Source organism: Oxyura jamaicensis, chromosome 7 (genome assembly GCF_011077185.1).
Source record: "Oxyura jamaicensis isolate SHBP4307 breed ruddy duck chromosome 7, BPBGC_Ojam_1.0, whole genome shotgun sequence".
NCBI lineage: Eukaryota > Metazoa > Chordata > Aves > Anseriformes > Anatidae > Oxyura > Oxyura jamaicensis.
The window spans coordinates 749259-767252 of record NC_048899.1 but is presented as its reverse complement, the minus strand read 5'-3'; the positions used below and the strand labels follow the sequence as shown (position 1 = coordinate 767252).

General features: G+C 45.7%; 2 long non-coding RNA genes across 4 annotated transcripts in view; one reads left to right on the top strand and one right to left on the bottom strand.

The window, feature by feature from the left end:
• LOC118170034 overlaps nucleotides 1–15195 on the bottom strand; it is a 41051-nt gene extending 25856 nt beyond the window's left edge. For 2 of the 3 annotated variants that reach the window (XR_004752446.1, XR_004752448.1), the window contains exon 1: nucleotides 14750–14989. This is a non-coding gene — a long non-coding RNA (uncharacterized LOC118170034). Of the gene's footprint in view, nucleotides 1–14749; nucleotides 14990–15071 lie in introns of those variants that run through there. The other variant, XR_004752447.1, reaches the window with a different exon arrangement.
• Nucleotides 15196–15333: 138 nt separating this feature from the next.
• LOC118170035 lies at nucleotides 15334–16464 on the top strand. Its single transcript, XR_004752449.1, has 2 exons — nucleotides 15334–15463; nucleotides 15724–16464. It is a non-coding gene; the product is annotated as an uncharacterized LOC118170035 (long non-coding RNA).
• The last annotated feature ends 1530 nt before the right edge of the window (nucleotides 16465–17994 follow it).

The following is a 17994-nucleotide window of genomic DNA, read 5'->3' as shown; positions in this document are numbered from 1 at the left end:
CCCAGATTTGTACCAAAGGAAATTTGAGTAAATCAAATTTTAAAAAATTATGAAATTTTTTAAATAGACATAGAATCAAATTATGCTGTTGAACCTTTTGATACATACTAAAAGCAACACTTTTTCTTTTTTTCTTTTAAATCAATTTTGCTAGTTTAATTTAAACCAGCCAGGAAAACAAAGGATTTAGCTGGAGTGCAGTTAATGATTCCAATAAAAAGAACTAGCTGTTTACATGCTTGACACTCAGACTTTTCCTGGCCCCTTTTAGCTGTCCATACAACACATTGTTAAGTTAACACTTAATAACACCAGATTAATATGTAACGGAGAGATGTGTACTGCAGCCTCATTTGCTCTATTTAGCAAGTTCTATTAAATTCTGTTTTTCTCCCTTAGAGGACTGTAAATAAGCCAATGTTCACCTTTGAGAATGAAAGTCTAAAGTGCAACTTAATATGAACAAATCACCTGGCAAGTCATTTGTGACCTACAATTTTAAATCACATTAAAAGTACCTATTCTACTAACTGGGCGATCTGAGGCCAAGCGGAGCATGAAGCTGAGGGGCATGGTTGTTTCCCACTCCCCCCATCTCTCCGGGCCTGTGAACCTGACCGGGAGCAGGGCTGGTCCCTCACAAACTGTCCATGAACTGAAGAAAACAGTACCTGCAACCCTTGACTTCCCAATGAATTTGGCTGTGCGAGCTGGCACTTTGGGCAATCTCTCTCAAGGCAGCTTGTGGTGATGTCTGGTGGACGCAATGTGCCATGGAGCACTTGGACATAGTGAAATGGCTATGACTTGCTAGGTGCTACAGCACAGGCATCCCAATGGATGCACGCATCCCCATTGACAATGGGCAACTCTAAAATTACACAACACTAATTAGACTAATAATAAGACTAATAAAATAACAACCTCCCCTTTCTCTGCACAGGATGTGGGCAGCAGAAAATTCTAAAAGAGTTTGAAGCAGGGATTTTGTAAAAGATTCCTAAAGGAGACCACAGCTCAGGCTTCACTGAATCACAGAATTGAAAGGGTTGGAGGGGACCTCGAAAGGTCCAACCCCCCTGCCAAAGCAGGTTTCTTAGGGCAGACTGCCCAGGTAGGCATCCAGACGGGCCTTGAATATCTCCAGAGAAGGAGACTCCATAACCTCCCTGGGCAGCCCGTTCCAGCGCTCTGTCACCCACACCGTGAAGAAGTTCTTACGCATGTTGGGGCAGAACTTCCTGTGCTCCATCTTGTGGCCATTGCCCCTTATCCTGTCCCCACAAACCACTGAAAAGAGGTTGGCCAAATCCCTGTCTCCCACACCTCAGATATTTATACACATTGATAAGATCCCCTCTCACTCTTCTCTTCTCCAGGCTAACAGACCTAGGTCTCTCAGCGTTTTCTCATAGGGAAGATACTATGGGCCCCGTATCATCTTTGTGGCCCTCCGCTGGACTCCTTCCAGGAGATCCCTGCCTGTTTTGTACCGGGGAGCCCACAGCTGGACACAGTACTCCAGGTGAGGCCTGACCAGGGCAGAGTAGAGGAGGAGGATCACCTCCCTTGACCTGCTGGCCACTCTCCTTTTAATGCCCGCCAGGATCTCATTGGCCCTCTTGGCCACCAGGGCCCACTGCTGGCTCATGGTCAACCTGTCGTCCACCAGGACCCCCAGGGCCTTCTCCTCAGAGCTCCTCTCCAGCAGGTCGTCCCCCAGCCTGTACTGATACTTCCAGGTGTTCCTTCCCAGGTGCAGGACTCTACACTTGCTCTTATTAAACCTCATTTGGTTTCCTCCTGCCCATCTCTCCAGCTGGTCCAGGTCTCGCTGAACGGCAGCACAGCCTTCTGGTGTGTCAGCCACTCCCCCCAGCTTTGTGTCGTCGGTGTACTTGCTGAGGGCAGACACTATTCCCTCATCAAGGTCGTCGATGAAGATGTTGAACAGGACGGACCCAGCACCGACCCCTGGGGAACACCACTAGTCACAGGCCTCCAGCCGGACTCTGCGCTGCCAATCACCACCCTCTGAGCTCGGCCAGTCAGCCAGTTCTCAAGCCACCTTACTGCCCAGTCCTCTATCCCACACTTTACTAGCAGGATGTCATGGGAGACAGTATTGAAAGCCTTGCTAAAGTCAAGGTAGATGACATCCACTGCTCTCCCCCCATCTACCCAGCTGGTGATGCCTTCTAGGGATGCACTAGGACCCTTGACACAGGATGGAGGACTTGCCTTCAAAAATGAAACATCTTTGCTCACCAGCAGCCCCAGGGCCCATGTAGCTAGCCAGGCATTCAGCAGGAGGATTCACAGCACAACCCTGGAGTCCTTGTGCTGGAGGGAGCACTGGGGTAGATCTGTCATCCACACACAGGGCTTTACTGTATCAGCATGCCAGACACAGAGTTGTAGATAGGACTTCACCAAACACTCTTCTGTTTGTTACTAGCCTTTTATCCATCTCCTCAGGCTGTGCTGACTTCCCACATCCTCCCCCCAAAGCAGACAGGCTGTAGGAGTTGAGTGCTGCTACACCTGAGCTGCAGATGTGGCCCCCAGCCAGCGTGCCTGCCTGTAAAACATGCTGCAACTGATGGGGAGCACCCTGCTCTGAGCTAGGGGAACTGCTTCCCTGGCTCAGTGGAAGCTTTTTGGTAAACTAACTAGGGAACAGCTATGACTTTAGATTCACAGCTTAATATGGGTCTTCAGGGGTAAGAGTAAGATTACAGTTTAGTACAATCTGCACACTAGTTTTTCTCCTGGTGAGTTTCCCATGTGTGCAGTCCCTAAGATTTAAGCCTATGTTAAAAGAACAGGAAAAAAACAAATCCCCAAACAAGCATAGAAGGAGGGAATTCATTCTGGCTAGTACTTCAGCAGAGATACGGTTCTTTTATTAACAGCAGGTGAAATACCTTTGAATTTATGAAAGAACTATGAACAAAGCTACAAAACAGTCTAGGTGTGAGTAGCAGTGAGAAAGCAGAACTCCTGCCAGCACACTTCTGACAGTGTTGACTTACAAGTGCTGGGGTGAATGTCTCAGCTCCTCTGCTTGGGTCCAAATTCTTTGAAAGGAGCTTTTTATTCCAAAGCATTTAAATGCCAAAAGCAGACCTCAGATTAGTACCTCAACTCCTACAGAACACAGGCACCCTCAGACATGAAGTTTAGTCCAGGTCCAGCTGTAATACACATGCATTTTAACCAGTTGTTCAAAGTATAATGTAATAAATTACAGCAATTCAGCAGCAATTGAGCATGTATTTTTTACACAATTTTCTAATAAACACAAATGAAGAGATAATTTCTAGACACATCTTTTCTTTCTGAATCAGTAACATATTTGCGCTACATTCTAAATTAGGTGAATTGATACAGCTGCAACATTACCGGAGCTCTCCTGCCCCGTCCTGAGGTTTGGCCAGAAGAACCTGAAACTTTCCTGTGGTAGGAAGAGCACAGAACGCTGCCATGCATTTTACTGAGAGGTGACTGTCTTACAAGTGGCAAGTGCAACTGAGCACCCCCTGACATACAACTACCCACATCACAGGAATACAGAACACTTCTAGGCCTGATTCTCCACTGCCAAGTTGCAGTTGGCAAAGACAGGGAATGTCTACAACAGGCAATTCAGCTTGGGGCAGATACCCAGGATCACTGGGGACCTGAAGAAGTACTGCCACACCAGCAGGGCTCTCTGCCCAGGCTAATTAGTTGGTCTACACAGAACTAAGACAGCTCAGCTGCTCCCAGGGCTAGTGCCTGCTCGCAGCTAGCTCCAGCTAACTGCCCTGGGCATCTGTTCAAATGCCAGGCTTCCAGCTTGGCCACAAGTCATCTGTACTGCACCTAGCATGCGCAAAGAAAATAGAGAAGCCAAGCTTTTCACAACTGTGTGCTCTCCCATCAGAGAGCTTCACCAACAGGTCAGCAAAGAGGCTGCTGTGCCAAAGCTGAGTGCTGGTACCAACAGAAAGCACCAGTCAGTCCAGGAAACTCACCTCTGCTGTCTCCATCTTCCCAGGGGATGCTGGTGCCAGCTCGCAGGAGCAGGGGGCTCCACAGTCCCCCAGCTCCCAGATGCCAAAGGGGGCTGAGGTGGTCCCACTCTGCCAAGCCCCAGCAGCTCGGCTGCCAGCAGGGCACGCAAGAGTGGCAGTGGAGGGCACAGCAGTGACCCCAGAGCTGATGGTATGGTGAGGGACTGTGCCAGAGGGACAGGGAGGCAGCCAGAGCAAAGCTCATCTGTGAAAAGGAGGAGCTGCCTCTGCAGACTTACAGCATGCACCTCAGCAGGGAGCTCGGAGAGGAAGATGAGTCTGAATGGCATTAAAAGAGCATTGTTAAAGATAAATAAATAATCACAATGCTGCTTCCAAAGCAGGCCTTTTAAAACTTATTATTAATTCTCTTGAAAGACATTAGTATGTAGCTATGGTATGTATGGATAAATCTGACAGAGCCTCTTCATCTAATCAAGAATTGGTGCATGTAAACTAAACAATCTCAATTAGACTGAGGAAATCATTGCCACAGGATATTGCAAAACCAAAGAGTCTTTAAAAGTGCTGAAGCAAACTTATGAAAATTAGTTCCCTTTGTAGGCACTGGACATAACGCTCTTCATACAACCTTCAGTTCACGTCCTTCAAGGTATGGACATACCAGGGAAAGGACTGCAGCAGCAACAGACTAGTTAGATTCACAGATTATGTACCCTGTACTCCTCTATGCCAGATTTTGTCCCAGTGTCATCACTGACACAGTCTCATTGCGATCATGGTTTCTCCTCCTAGGAATTTTTATTAGGATTTTATTTTTCAATTTCTTCAATATGTCACTTTTTTGTCACTTTCTTTTTTTTTTACAATTGCAAAAGGGGAAATTTTTAAGGTTTGTCAGAAAACAAACAAACAAAACAAAAACCACCAAGGGGAGAAGAAGTTTAACAGTTTTGAAAGTTTTTTAAATGACTATTTTGGAAGACATAAAGCACCAACTTCTATAATAAAGGAAAAATCCCAAACATATATTTCTTTTTTTTTTTTTTTTTTTAACTGAAGAATTTTAATTTTATATCTCAAATAATCTTTAATAGAATAAGATATACATATGCTTCAACGAGCAAACAATTATGCCACCTGTAACACTTACAAAAGCCTGCCTGGAATGCGGCTTTGCAGCATGCGAGGGGCAGCACCTGGCTCTGGGTGTACACTTGCCTCATCAAGCACAGTCCCCATCTTACAGCACCCACAATGTGGGTGCTCACCCCTCCTTGGTACAGGCCTGCTGTAGCTGAGCTGTCCCAGCTGGAGCATCTTGAGGGGCTTGTCAGCCCCCAGAGGTGTCCCCAGAGGGGGTTCAGTTCAGCTGTTTTTGGTGGGGCTAACATCGAAAGTCACCTCCGCTTCCCTACACACAACGCTTGCGTTGAGATTCAGCTCTCTAGAAACCATTACACACAGCATGTAATTTAACAGGGATGCTGTAGATTTAATAAGACACTGATTATATACAATTTCAAAAGACATCCAACTACAATATTGATATGGGGTGGATCACAGGGCTGCAAAGTTGCAGAGACATTCATTCCCTAATCAATTGGCATTTAACATTGCAGCTCGCTGGCCTACAGGATCTCCGTCAAGAGCTTTAATTAAAGGGCTACCCACAGCTTCATAAAGAGCTAGAGACCAAGGGCCTGCAACAACTGAGAAGAGATGAGGTTGGTCATGTTCTTATTACCCTGCGATCTACCACCAGCAGCGGTCACGTGCTAATTACAGAGCTCTTCAACAGCACGCTGGGCAGCTTTCCAGACTGATATCTCCACCGCAATCAGAGCCAAACTGCAGCTTATCAGACTCTGACTATTAACTTTGTCCCTGCTGGAGAGGTTTCTACACCTCACCCCCAGGTCTCAGAAATGGTATTTTATTATATTTCAGGGACTTAATAAGTCCAATATTGATGAAGTTGTTGCTCCTCCTAGATCCCCATGTTAAGGAACAACACCCAGTGCAATTATCATCATGTCCAGGCAAGATGAGCGAGGGCACCCATCCTGGTAGTATTAGCACACCACAGATAATCATGATGTCCACAGCACCTGCATTCGGGGTGCTGGAGCTGAGACCCAGAAGGGCCACTTCCCAGCCCATGTCCCCAGAAAAACATTTGTACACTGACTGCCACACAATTCAAGCCGAGCCCTGCACAGTGAAGAACACACTTGCCACAGCACCTTCAGGAGGGTGGCAAGAAGGGGCAATGCCAGGCTGGCAGTGCAGCAGCACTGGCCCTGGGAGGTGGGGCCCTTTCCCCAGTTCTAAGGCAGCAGCGTTGCTAGCACTGGGCACAAATATATTTCTGCGAGGCCTACAAGGTAGCTATGTTTTGCAAGTTAGCTTGATTTCCTACAAGGGAATGTGCAAAAGTTCCTTTTAATGGCTGCTGAGCCTCCAGAGGTAACACAGAGTAACAGCTTTCAGGCTGTTTATTGCTCTCTCCCACCCCAAAACGTGCCCACCTTTTGCTAACAGTGGTAATTTATCATGTTTAGAAAGGTGTTTGCCGTTTACTGGATTATCATCTCATATAAGCTCCAAGTGCTGTTTGCTATGGACTCAGAAAGGGTCTCTGAAAGCATTTTTCTTTGGTTCATTTTCCAAACAGTAGGACTCCTAAATTCTCTACATTTGCATCGCATAACATATTAGAGGAATAGAGACTGAATCCTGCTGCACAAAACAATGACTATACACTTATTTACTAGTGAAAATTATATATAACAGCTGCTGATACACAAATAAAGCTGAATATCTTGGTCTGAAGTTTCTCCCTGTTCTTGGTTTTCAGCTCTGGTCCACTCAACCATAGGTACTTGTGAGCTGCTTCTAAAAGGACCCACTAAAGATCTTCTCAGAAAAGCAAAACATGCCAAATTTCAGTTGGGATCCACAGCTCTGCAGAAAGAGGATAAAAGCCACTACTCTATATTAATAATGAAGGGAGCTGAGTCTGGATAATCAGGGGTCACATCGAACATTACTATTTCTAAAACTAGTGTTTTTATTGCAGATATACTAAGAGCCTGTAGTTCTGAGCACTGTATATTTGGAGACATATGGGTTTAGATTTTAAGCAGTAGTTGAACAAAGTTAATCTCACTCTGGAGCTAAGAAATGAATATAAGCAAGACTCTTTCATATCAGAAATCCTTCACGTTTGTTATTACATGAGTCCTCCAAAATATTTTCTAGTAGAAATACTTGGCACAGCAAAAAAAGTTATAATGTAATTGTTCAGTTAAAAAAAAAAAAAAAAAAAAAAAAAAAAATAAAAATAGTTAAGGTCAAAGGGCTAGTGATTCAGTCATATCCCAGAATATAACCCGAGACTCAGACAAACCAGTAGTGGGAGGACCATTTATACTTAGCGACTAGGTTGTCAGCGTGAAAACCTCAAGTGGGTTGTAAGTGTAGGGTTGACTGTCTTTGGTTTTTTATATTTGCTGATTCAGCTATGACAATCAAGGGATGTTGTTGTTCAATTTAACTAAGCAGACTAAATCAACTGATTTCATATTTATTCTTCAGTTTTGTTTGCCGTATCTCAATCCATTTGGCTGATAACTAGGCCTGGCAAGAAGCACTGGCATTTTCTTTAACAATCATTGTCTCCAAATATGATCTTGTTCGTCTTCAACACTCTTGAAACCAGAAATGCCTATTCAAAAGAGAATCCAACTATGACCATTAAAGCAACAAATCCACTGCATGCCGTGCAAAGCCAGCACTAAAGCATTTGCTCCGCAGGGTGGGCTGGTATGCTAGTGTCAGTTGACAAATGCATTTCCAAACAGCTCAGTAATTATTTTATCTTCCTTTGTTTATTTTTTAAATGTCCATTAAAGGACAAAACACTTCACACCATGTTTTCCTTCCAACCCTGATGCAGGCTACGTGTTGACCTTGCCCACAGTTATTGGTCACTCCTTATCAGAAGCAGCTCCTCTTCCTTCTTCCCCTTCCTTCAGAAAACCTTGCCCTCAAGTGGTTTTGGTATCATTTTCAGAGGGCTAGTTCAAGAAACTAAGGGGTAGATTTATTTATTTAAAAAGAGGTCTAATGCTATTTTGAAGGTTCATAGAATATCCCAAGTTGGAAGGGACCCACAAGGATCACTGAGTCCAACTCCCAGGTCCCCAAAGTTCATACGGAGTCAGAAGCAACATCACTTTTCTAACATATGCTCCTAACCATAAGTGGTTGGAATTTCAAAGCACACTTCGCATTGCCTTTTCTTCTTTTCCCACTGATTCAGTAGTGAGAATTTCATTGACTTTAATGGGAATTTAGTTTGGTAAGTCCTGTGAAAGCCTCACTCAAAGCAGAGCAATTAAGGAGTTAAAGGAAACCCAAGCAGTCTCCTGGATCTCAAGATTAAAAGCAGCATATGTCTCTTCATCTTGCTCTTCCCCCTGTTTGCCAGTTTATGACCAGCACTGCCTGGGCATCTCAGAAAGAGCCTGCCCCTCCACAGCAAACAGACACACTCAGGGCTGACAGAAGTGGGTTTCTCTGCCTCAGCCCTCCTGCTCTCCAAAAGGCTCTCTCACCTTCCTACACAGTATGAAAAAATAATAATAACAAGGCTCTGTTTTGATAGAGACAAAATGGTTGTTCAAATAGTTCTGCTAATTTCACAAAGATGCGTGATAATGTTTCACATATGGCTCTGGGCCTTTTAATAACAGAAATTGAACACACATTTCAAGACACAAGTTTTGTTGATAGGCTGCTGATAGTCCAGAGTAACTGTTTGCCTTTTGGTTTTAATTATTCTAAAGACAGCCCAGGGATTATTTACCCAGAGCTAATGGGTTTATGGGCTCTTTAAGGAGCATGATAAGCCCACAGATGTGACAGTGAATGGCAAGGAGGTCAGAGCTACCACAGGGGCCTGTGCTCCGGAGGATGAGAAGGTGGTAGGGAAGGGCTTATGCTGCAGCCTCAGGCCTCTTAACAATTATCACATGGCCATTAAGATAGCCTTGCTCTGTGTAAACATCCCTGTTTTCCCTGGAGGGGACTCTGATCTCAAGAGCAGAGTCCACAGCCCCACAGCCTGGTCCTGGCTTCCCAGAAGCATACACGAGGATGGGGCTGGACCACTCGCACTAGAGAGCTCATCCAACTCACTGCTCCTGCATGGAAGGGCACCCCACAGGGTCTGGTGCTTGTTCACAGCACTCAGAGCAGTCACCTGGTGCTTGTCCACAGCCCACCTGTACTGGCCAGGTCTGCCACACAGCCATCAGCAGACCACAGCTGTCCTGCTGTCCCCATTGCAGCACCTGCCCTGCCAACACCTAATGCCAGCCCCGGGCCTGGTTGAGCTGGGATGGATGCAGAGCAGCCAGAACAGAACAGGCTGTGACTGCTTACACCAGCCATAAAGACAACACTTTGGCTGTGAAACAAGGTTTGCGTTGTCATCAGGTCCTGTGCCAGCAACCGGACCAAGATGGTGCCAATGCTGTGGCACCAACTGCAGCAGGAGCTGTGGGGAAGAGGGCCTGTAGTGCAGGAGAACATGGCTGGACCTCCCCACAGCACACGGACCACCCATCCCTTGGGATGGTTGGGACCATCCCAACCTTCCCAGTTGCAGTGTTCTTGTTCTTTTACCTGAATAACAAATTTGGAGGGCTTTAACGGCATGTTAGGATGCTTTAGATCTGACTCTTACTGCACACTGATGTAGCACAGTCACTGAAGTTATTCCTGGATCACACCACTAAAAGGCGGGTAGGAATCTGGCCCCTTTAATACAGGCTGTGTTACACAGTGTCAAGTATTATCTGTTTTAGAACATGACCTGCTACTCATTCTAGCCAGTGACTCATATTTTAGAGATTAAACATAACCAAGTTACTGTATAAACTCTGGAAACATCTTGAAGGCAGAAGATGATTTGATGATTTTATCCAAAACATCAAAAAGTACAGGAAAAAAAAAAAAAAAAAAAAAAACACTGGAAGCTCTAAGAGGTAGAAGCCAAGATTATCTTAGATTTCAGAGTTAATTGCAGATTTGAAGTGCCTAAAAATGCAACAGGTTGATCCTTTCTGCGCTTGGAGAAAGCAAGAGGCCAGTAGCTTCACAGACCAACACAAGTACCTCTCCCATCAGGGGCAGAAGGAGAATCAGGCCTCCCTGCTGCAAAGAAATCCTTTCAGCTCATATGGACCTTGGGGAAGAAAGAGTCAGGCCTGCCACATCGGAAGTTTCTCCTTCCTTCAAGAGACTCTCTCAATTTTGCAGAGGTTTTCAGCCCATTATCACATTACAGGTAGACAGTTGTCATAAAGCATTAGATCTAAGCGAGGCTGACAGCATAACTGCAGGCTAGCTCCAGGCCTGGCAGTCTGCGCAGCACCTGCAGGCACAGAACCAGAGTGTGCTCCATCAAGAGACAGGCTGGTGTAATCTGCTGTGAATCACTTTGAATTGCTGCCCTTAATTGACAGTGCACTCAAGACCCGGTCTGCTATACAGACAAAAACCTCAAAGTACATTCATGTGCACACACACTCTTGCCAGGAACCTGCTTGCCCTCAGATGAGCAATTGTTTGAGACCTAGTGGCTTTATTATTATTATTATTATTTTATTTTATTTTTTTAAAGAGTTATGCATTTTGCTCTGCTCCTTCATTACTGCAGGCTCACCATCCTCACAGGATTAAGCAAGAACAATGTTTCTCCAGAGAAGTGTTCAGGTTTCAGGGGTGGGGGCAATCAATGTTCTGCTACCCTGGGGAAAGGGAGAGGGCACACACTCTTCAGATAGGATCACAAAAGCCAAAACCATGGAGAATTGCTATGGGACAGCAACCAACTCCCACGAGACTTACAGGGTGAGACGGTGGACCCCTTCCCTCACCAGGCATACCATCATCCTGATATGTCATGTAGGTTTCAGAGCACCTCTTCTTAAATAGTACCTGAGAGAAAATGCATCTAGATGACACAGATGTCATGACTGACATCTTCACGCTCTACCATGAGCCTAATCCTGCTCCCTCCAAGCCAGTGAGCCAGGGATGCAGATAGGCAGGTGTCAAAACCTCATTTGTCAGGTGATGAGGATCCCTCTTTTACTACTGCTACCTCAGATCACCTCCTAAGCAAGCTCTCACCTCTCTACAACCCAAACTAAGCTTCAAGCTTTCCTTCGGTTTCAAGGTTTGTTGTTCTGACCAACAACAGAATTTTAAAGAACTTTTAGGCCCAAGATCTTATTTATGTTGTGCAGAAAGAAGCGTCAAGAAACTGAAATTTAAAGTGCTTAAATGCCTAGCCCCTGTGCTGACAGCAGAGGCTGTAGAGAAGCCAGAAAACAAAGGAAATTCAGAGAATTCAGAAAACAAAGGAAATGGCCCTTCAGCATTCTCAGGTTTTAATTAAAGTTTCAAAAAAAGTTTGCTGACAAGATTAAGGGTCAACATTGAGAGCATGCTTGGGGAGCATTCTGGCTGTTGAGACAAGTCCCTTCCCTGCCACAGATGCAGTTGTTTGCTTCCTGGTGAGACGCCAGCTGAGAGCAAAGCCATATAGAGATCACGGGGCTGAAGAAGTGGTTTCCATGACCTGACAAACCCTTCTCTTTATTCTATTAAAGTCTGCCGGGCCCAGACTACCGTACCTGACCAGACTGACAGCAGCCAGCTCAGAGCCACAGGATCCACTGTATGCTGCATGCTGCTTCTGATGGGCTCTGCCTTCCTCAGCAGCCCCCAGGACCAGCCCAGCCTCTTCGGCGTTTGTCTAGCCCCGCAGGATCATTTCAAGGGCTGATTTGTAAGGGGGACCACCAGCAACAAACGTCAGATCTGGTTTAGGACTTGGTTTAAAAGCATTTAGATAGAAGAATAATTGCACAGGGATGTGGTTTAGTCTGGAGAAATAAAGGCTATGTTTAAATGTTTGAAATTCCTGGTGACTCTAATAATTGCAACCTCTGCCTCAATAAAATGCACAAATAATGTTATTGAAACATTTCCAATCAAAAGGTATTATTTTTGGTTTCAAACAGATGCAGTAGTCAGTATTTAAAAGGAAGACGTCGGCGGGCGGGCGGGCTTACCTCTATTTCAAGGGAAGAGAAAACTACTGGAACAGTGGTTTAGTCCCTTTTTCTCTGTTTTTACAGCCTTCGTGCTACAACATTATAACCTTCACACAGTTCCTCTGTTGCTTTTTGTAACCAACTGGAGAGTAGCTCAATGATCATGCACGGAAGAAGTTTTATTGCATGAAGGTGTGTTTAAAAGCTTGACCCAGTAAGCCATCACATCCCTAGAGAAGCACTAATGCTGCAGGAGCTGAGCCTCCTCAGTACCACACTGAGTCAGCCCAACTGGCACACATACTCCAAGCATGGTTATTGCACCAGTCTAGCAGGCACCAAATAGATTAACGAACCTAAGAGTCCCCTGCCAATTTTGACTTAGAGGTTCACAGGGCTATGTGATGCGAACCACAGGCTTGTAGCTTAGACGCTGTATTTTCAGTGGCATCTTGATGCTTAAAGATGCGTTCAAGCACCTACTAGTAACTGTGAAAAAGTATAAAGCTGCAGGTGGGCACTTCACCAGCTTAAGTGCTTAAATACCAAGCACTTGGTACTATGGCTTCTGAAAACAGAGCTCAGGATTCCCAGCACTATCTGAATTTTTCCTTTAACTCTCTGCTGACCTGCATTGCTCACATGAGTGAAGTCAGATGTACCTCACAGAAGCTGACAGAAATTGGGCCAGTGATTCATGAGCCTATAGGATTAGTTATAATTTGTGTCTTCAAGTAAGACAATAACTTTATCATGCTATCACACTCCATGGATGCAATATCAGCACATATGGAAGACATTTATTACTATAAATATTCGGGCACTTGATAGTTATCCAAAAATATAAAATCAGGTTAATCATTCTATCCTACAATCCCTGGCAAGAGATTTGAACTCAGGTTTTTCTGGCTCAGCTTAAGGTTTTACATATATGATCATTTCTGCCAGCTGGCAGCACTAAAATCTTAGGCTGAAGTAGTTTTCCAGCAGCCAAACCTATCTGCACAGTAATGTTACAGAGCTTAGCTTTTTGCAAGCCCTATATTACCTAAAGATATCCTCCTATTGCACAGAGCTATGAAAGTTTATGAAGTACAGGTAGAAGAATTACTTTTCTTTTCAGAGTTAATCATTAACATCTCTCAGAGAAATAAACAACTGAAGCTATTGTGTTATTTCCAAAGGTTGCCCGGGGCAAATGAAATACTAATTTCATTAGCTGTCATAATACAAGGGCAGCTATACTGTCCCTGCATGCGTGTAAAATTGTTTCCAAAAATAAGCTGAAAGAGGAAATCTCTAAAGAATGCATAGCTACCCATCACAGTGAAGGCATGGGAGAACAAACGAACAAACTTTTATTTAAAAAAAAAAAAAAAAAAAAAAGAAAGAAAGAAAGAAAGAAAAAGAAAAGAAAAAAAGAAACATCAGCACTAGTGCTTGCTCAACTTCCAGTAACACAGGACTCCATCCTGGGACTCATCAGCTCTCATATATCTCAGTGGGACGCTAGTGTCTGGCCACATAGCAATCCCCTGCTAGGTGTCACAAAAGTGAAAAGGTTTAAACTTTCAGTTTTGTCTGTTGTTACCAGGAGGTCTGCATATTCCTTGCTTCCTTCAAGAGAAGCTGCTGGGCTTTTCACAGACACAGGACCCTGACTGGCGAAGTTAGAGCAAATACAGGCCTGCCCTGCCGTCCTGTCAGCCCACTATCCACATGCGTAGGATGAGGACACTGCTGCCAAATGCCCAGAGGCTGGCCAGACCAGCCAGGCTGGGGCTCCAAAGCCTTGTCCCAGCTCTGTGTAATGCACGGGTCTGGGGACAGGACAGCCACTTGCCAGGAAACAGTCAGAGCCAAAAAGGTACTAATGGACCAGCACCAGTGCAGAGGCAGCTCAGGCACCCCTGCAGCAAGCTTCTGGAATTGGGAAGCTGATGTGGGTCATTCCATGGCTGCTGCCCTACACACAGCTAAAATCTCCAGTGGGAGCCAATCTGGCTCTCTGCAGAGGTTCTGCAACTCATCTGTGCCTCAGTCTTCAGCATATCCCACAGTGGATGTACTACCCAGGTTACTGCATCACCCATTAGCTTATGGCCAGCTGCCTGGAACCAGAAAAGCTAGGGGGATCTTGTTACAAAAGGGGATTACAAAGAAGGGCAGCAACTATAACTGAACACTCATTACTGGTGTTTCTCTGGGATAGGAATTACCCCAGTCACATAGAACTGCTCAAGTGTTTGGCGTTAAAACAAAATGAAACTATTTTTTTGGAGTGTTGTTGACCCAAAATCCCTGAATGCCCCATCTCTGAGTCATGTGCAAGAAGGCTCAAGCAAGTGGAGCACATGCAAGGTTTCCACATCTGATGTAGGGCCTTATGTTCTCACCATTTGCTGGGAAGCCTCAGTAACTCAGATAACCTTTGCAAGGAGGTTCAAGTTTCCCCCTCCCAGCCTTCACCTCCTCCACAGAGCTTACGGACTCGTCATCATCATTATTATTACCACCACCTCCTCCCACGTTTGCCCAGGAAGCACCCAGGCTCCCCCTCCTTCATCTGGATGTTTCCAGGATGAACCCACTGACCTGCTCCTCTCCTGTAGCTGTTCTCCTCCACCAAGTCATCAGGAGGCTTTGCGCAGCCCATCTCCCCGGCACGCTGCACTAGGCCAGCATGTGTCCAAAAGCTGTGCAACTCCTGGTCTGGGAGGCCACTGGAAAACAGCTCTTTCCCTTGCCTTGTCTCCAAAGTGCTTCATTACCTGTTAATTAACAGAGAGCCTTCTTAATCCCTGGCAGCACAACAGTGTGACAGCCTCAGATGGACTGGGTCAGCCCATCATCATATCATCCCCTCCCCAAGGGACCTTGGGATGTTTAAGCAAGCGACCCCATTGTGCACACCCACCTGGGTCAGGCCGTACAGCTGAGTGAACCCCTCTCAAGGCTGGTGGCAGCTGCCCAAGCCCTCCTGCTAGGTGCTGCTTCCCCAGAATACTTCCACCCCATGGTTCAAGCAACTTGCCTTTCCCTGTGCATCTTATGGCTGTGCTTTGAGTGACAGGGACAAAATCACCATGGCAGTATATTGTGAGTTCCTTGGCTCAGGTGGGAAGGCTGGAGCACCAACGGGATGTTGCAGTGGTTGATATGTTCACTTGCATGGCCATATGCAGCATATACTGCATTTCACCCCATGCATCTATTTGCAAGACAATATGTTCTACTTACCCATAGAACTTTAACAAACATTACATCAGGAAAAAAAAAAAAAAAAAAAAAAAAGACAATTTGCAGAGGGTGAGTGCCTGTTAATCATAAGCTAAAGGGGAAAGGAAAAATTTTAAGTGAGATATAAAGGGAGGAAGTGACTCAGTGGGTGGGAGGGAGGGGACAAGCGTTCCAGACAGATGGGACATGAATAACTTTTCCATCTCCCTCTCTCTCTTCTCTCCCAAGTCTTGAAGAAACTGCTGTGTTGAAATAGTCAGTCATTAACTATTTGATGAGGTTTTAAAATCTGAACTGAATTCTCTGAATGTAACCAACTATTATTACAGGGTCTGCATCACAGCAATGCAAGTGTTGGAGCCCTTTGGCAAGCCATAGCGGTGAAGGCAGGACCCAGCACTCGGCAGGAAAAGCCACTAAATGGCGTCAGCTGTTCAGCTCCTCTCAGCCCTGGTAACGCCAAAGGAATCGGAGCTGTGGCACTGGGCAAGCCTGCAGGCTGCCCGCGACCAGCACCAGGCATCCATCGGCGCTGTCAGAACAGCTGTGTGGCTCAGCCTGTCGAGTGCTCAGCCCGCAAGGACACATGCCTCCAGTGAAGGTCACTTGGGAGGAAACGTCTGTGGTCCTCCTAAACCCCTCTCGTTCTGGCTGTCTTCCTGTGGTCCAGTTCCTGGGGCAGATTCTTCCCCTGAACAGCATCCACCTCTTCAGAGGGCCAGGGCACAGGCCTGGTGCCAGGGCAAGGGCAGGGGAAGGCCAAGAGCACTCCTAAGTTCCTGCACTGCCAAGGGGAACCGCTCCTGCTCAGGCCACCCTATGCTACAGAAAGGGGCTCTGAGAAAACTTGAATGAAGCATTTCCTTTCCTGGATGCCAAAGGCTAATTGACCAGCACGAGACCTGCTGAACTTGGTGGAACCGGGATGGATATAATCACTCAGGAGAGCCAAAAACCAATTAACTGAATGGCTTCAGCTGGTTTGACATCTGCCTCTTTATTCAAAAGCAAAACTAAGATCAATTTCTTAATATGCTCTGTAATATCTGCTATTCCTTCCCTCTCATTATTATTATTAGCATTGCAGCAGCGTTTTGTGCATGTAATGAAAGAGTACAACAAGGGCTGGAGTGGCCTGTCTGGTAGAGATGGAGTGGGCAAAGTCTCAAGCCAAACGGTGATCTATATGTATAGGTATATAAAACAGAAAGGCTGGACAAACCCTCCTTAGCCCAGGCCCATCAGGTCCTGAGGGGATTCTTAACGCAAGCCTACCCCTGCTGATCACTTTTACTTCTTGCTTGCACACAAGATAAAGACAAAAAAAATCCTGCTTTACACTCACCCAGCATGGCTGTGGTGAGGCTTGGCCTGTCCAGCGCCACCACAAGGGCCATTGGCACCCCCCAACCCTGTGAGCTCTGCCAGTTGCTGCCGGCAGGCAGAGGCCAGTGGGAGCCTGCCCACAGGCACAGAACCCAGCGCCCAGCCACTCGGCAGCCCTGCCGCCGTGACAGCATGTGGCAGGCAGGGCATGTGCACATCGAGGAGACTAACCTCTAGCAGAGGTCTGGGGCAGGTGATGCTTTCATCTGCCACCCACCAGAGCCCCAAGAAACTTGTTCCTCAAATCCCATTGCATTGCCCTGCAGTTCCCCTATGTGTTTTGCTTTTGAAATTGCAGGTTCCTTCTCCCTCTGCAGCTACATCACTAACTGAAACAACGTTCCCTTTGTCAGAAAGACATCAGCACTCTTTGCAGTCTTCTCTCTTACATTATAGCAAGAAATAGAACAACATCGTACAAATCCCTCCCCTCCTCCCAATTCCTCCTTTTCTCCTCCCCTGAAATTAGGGCCACTTGGAGATAATGATCTCACCCGTGAAGATACAAGCAGCAGCATCTACATTTTTCAGCATCTCCCACGTATAGCATCATGTGTTAACAGGCAGCCTTCTGGTGAACGTGCAGGCTTCCCTTTTGGATGCGTGACTCTGTATGGCCCTGAGAAAGATCCCTCCAAAACAGCAGGAGCAAGACTGCGTTCATTTCTCTCATATGCATTTTAGCTGGGAGTTTTACCAGACTGCAAAACAAGCAAATCATTGCAGAACAGGTCCTTGAAGAAGAAACTGAGAACTACAAGGACAGAGATGATGCTGGAAGCCTTTTTTTTAAGGAGCTGTAGATGGATAATTGTCCAAGACAGACTGGCTTGTTGACTTTCTCACAGCAAAAGGCAGAGGGATGTTTAATTGATTTTAGCCTGTAACTAAACATATACTTCTTTCAATATAATGAACAGCAATGCTACAATACTGCTCTCCTAATGTAAATTGATCCATTACAGATGAGTGTTTAGATCAATGTGTGATGTCCTCATTGGAAATGAAACTGTTTGCTCAAGATCGCTATAAAGACAATGGGCACTGATAGACGATATTTATATGACAAGGAATGGTGCTTAAAAAGGATATTGTCCATCAATTATGAAGCCAACATTCACCCAACAGCCATGCACACATTTATGACAGCAAGAAAGATCCCAATGCCTTTGAGAAAAAAAAAAAAAAAAAAAAAAAAAAAAAAAAAAAAAAAA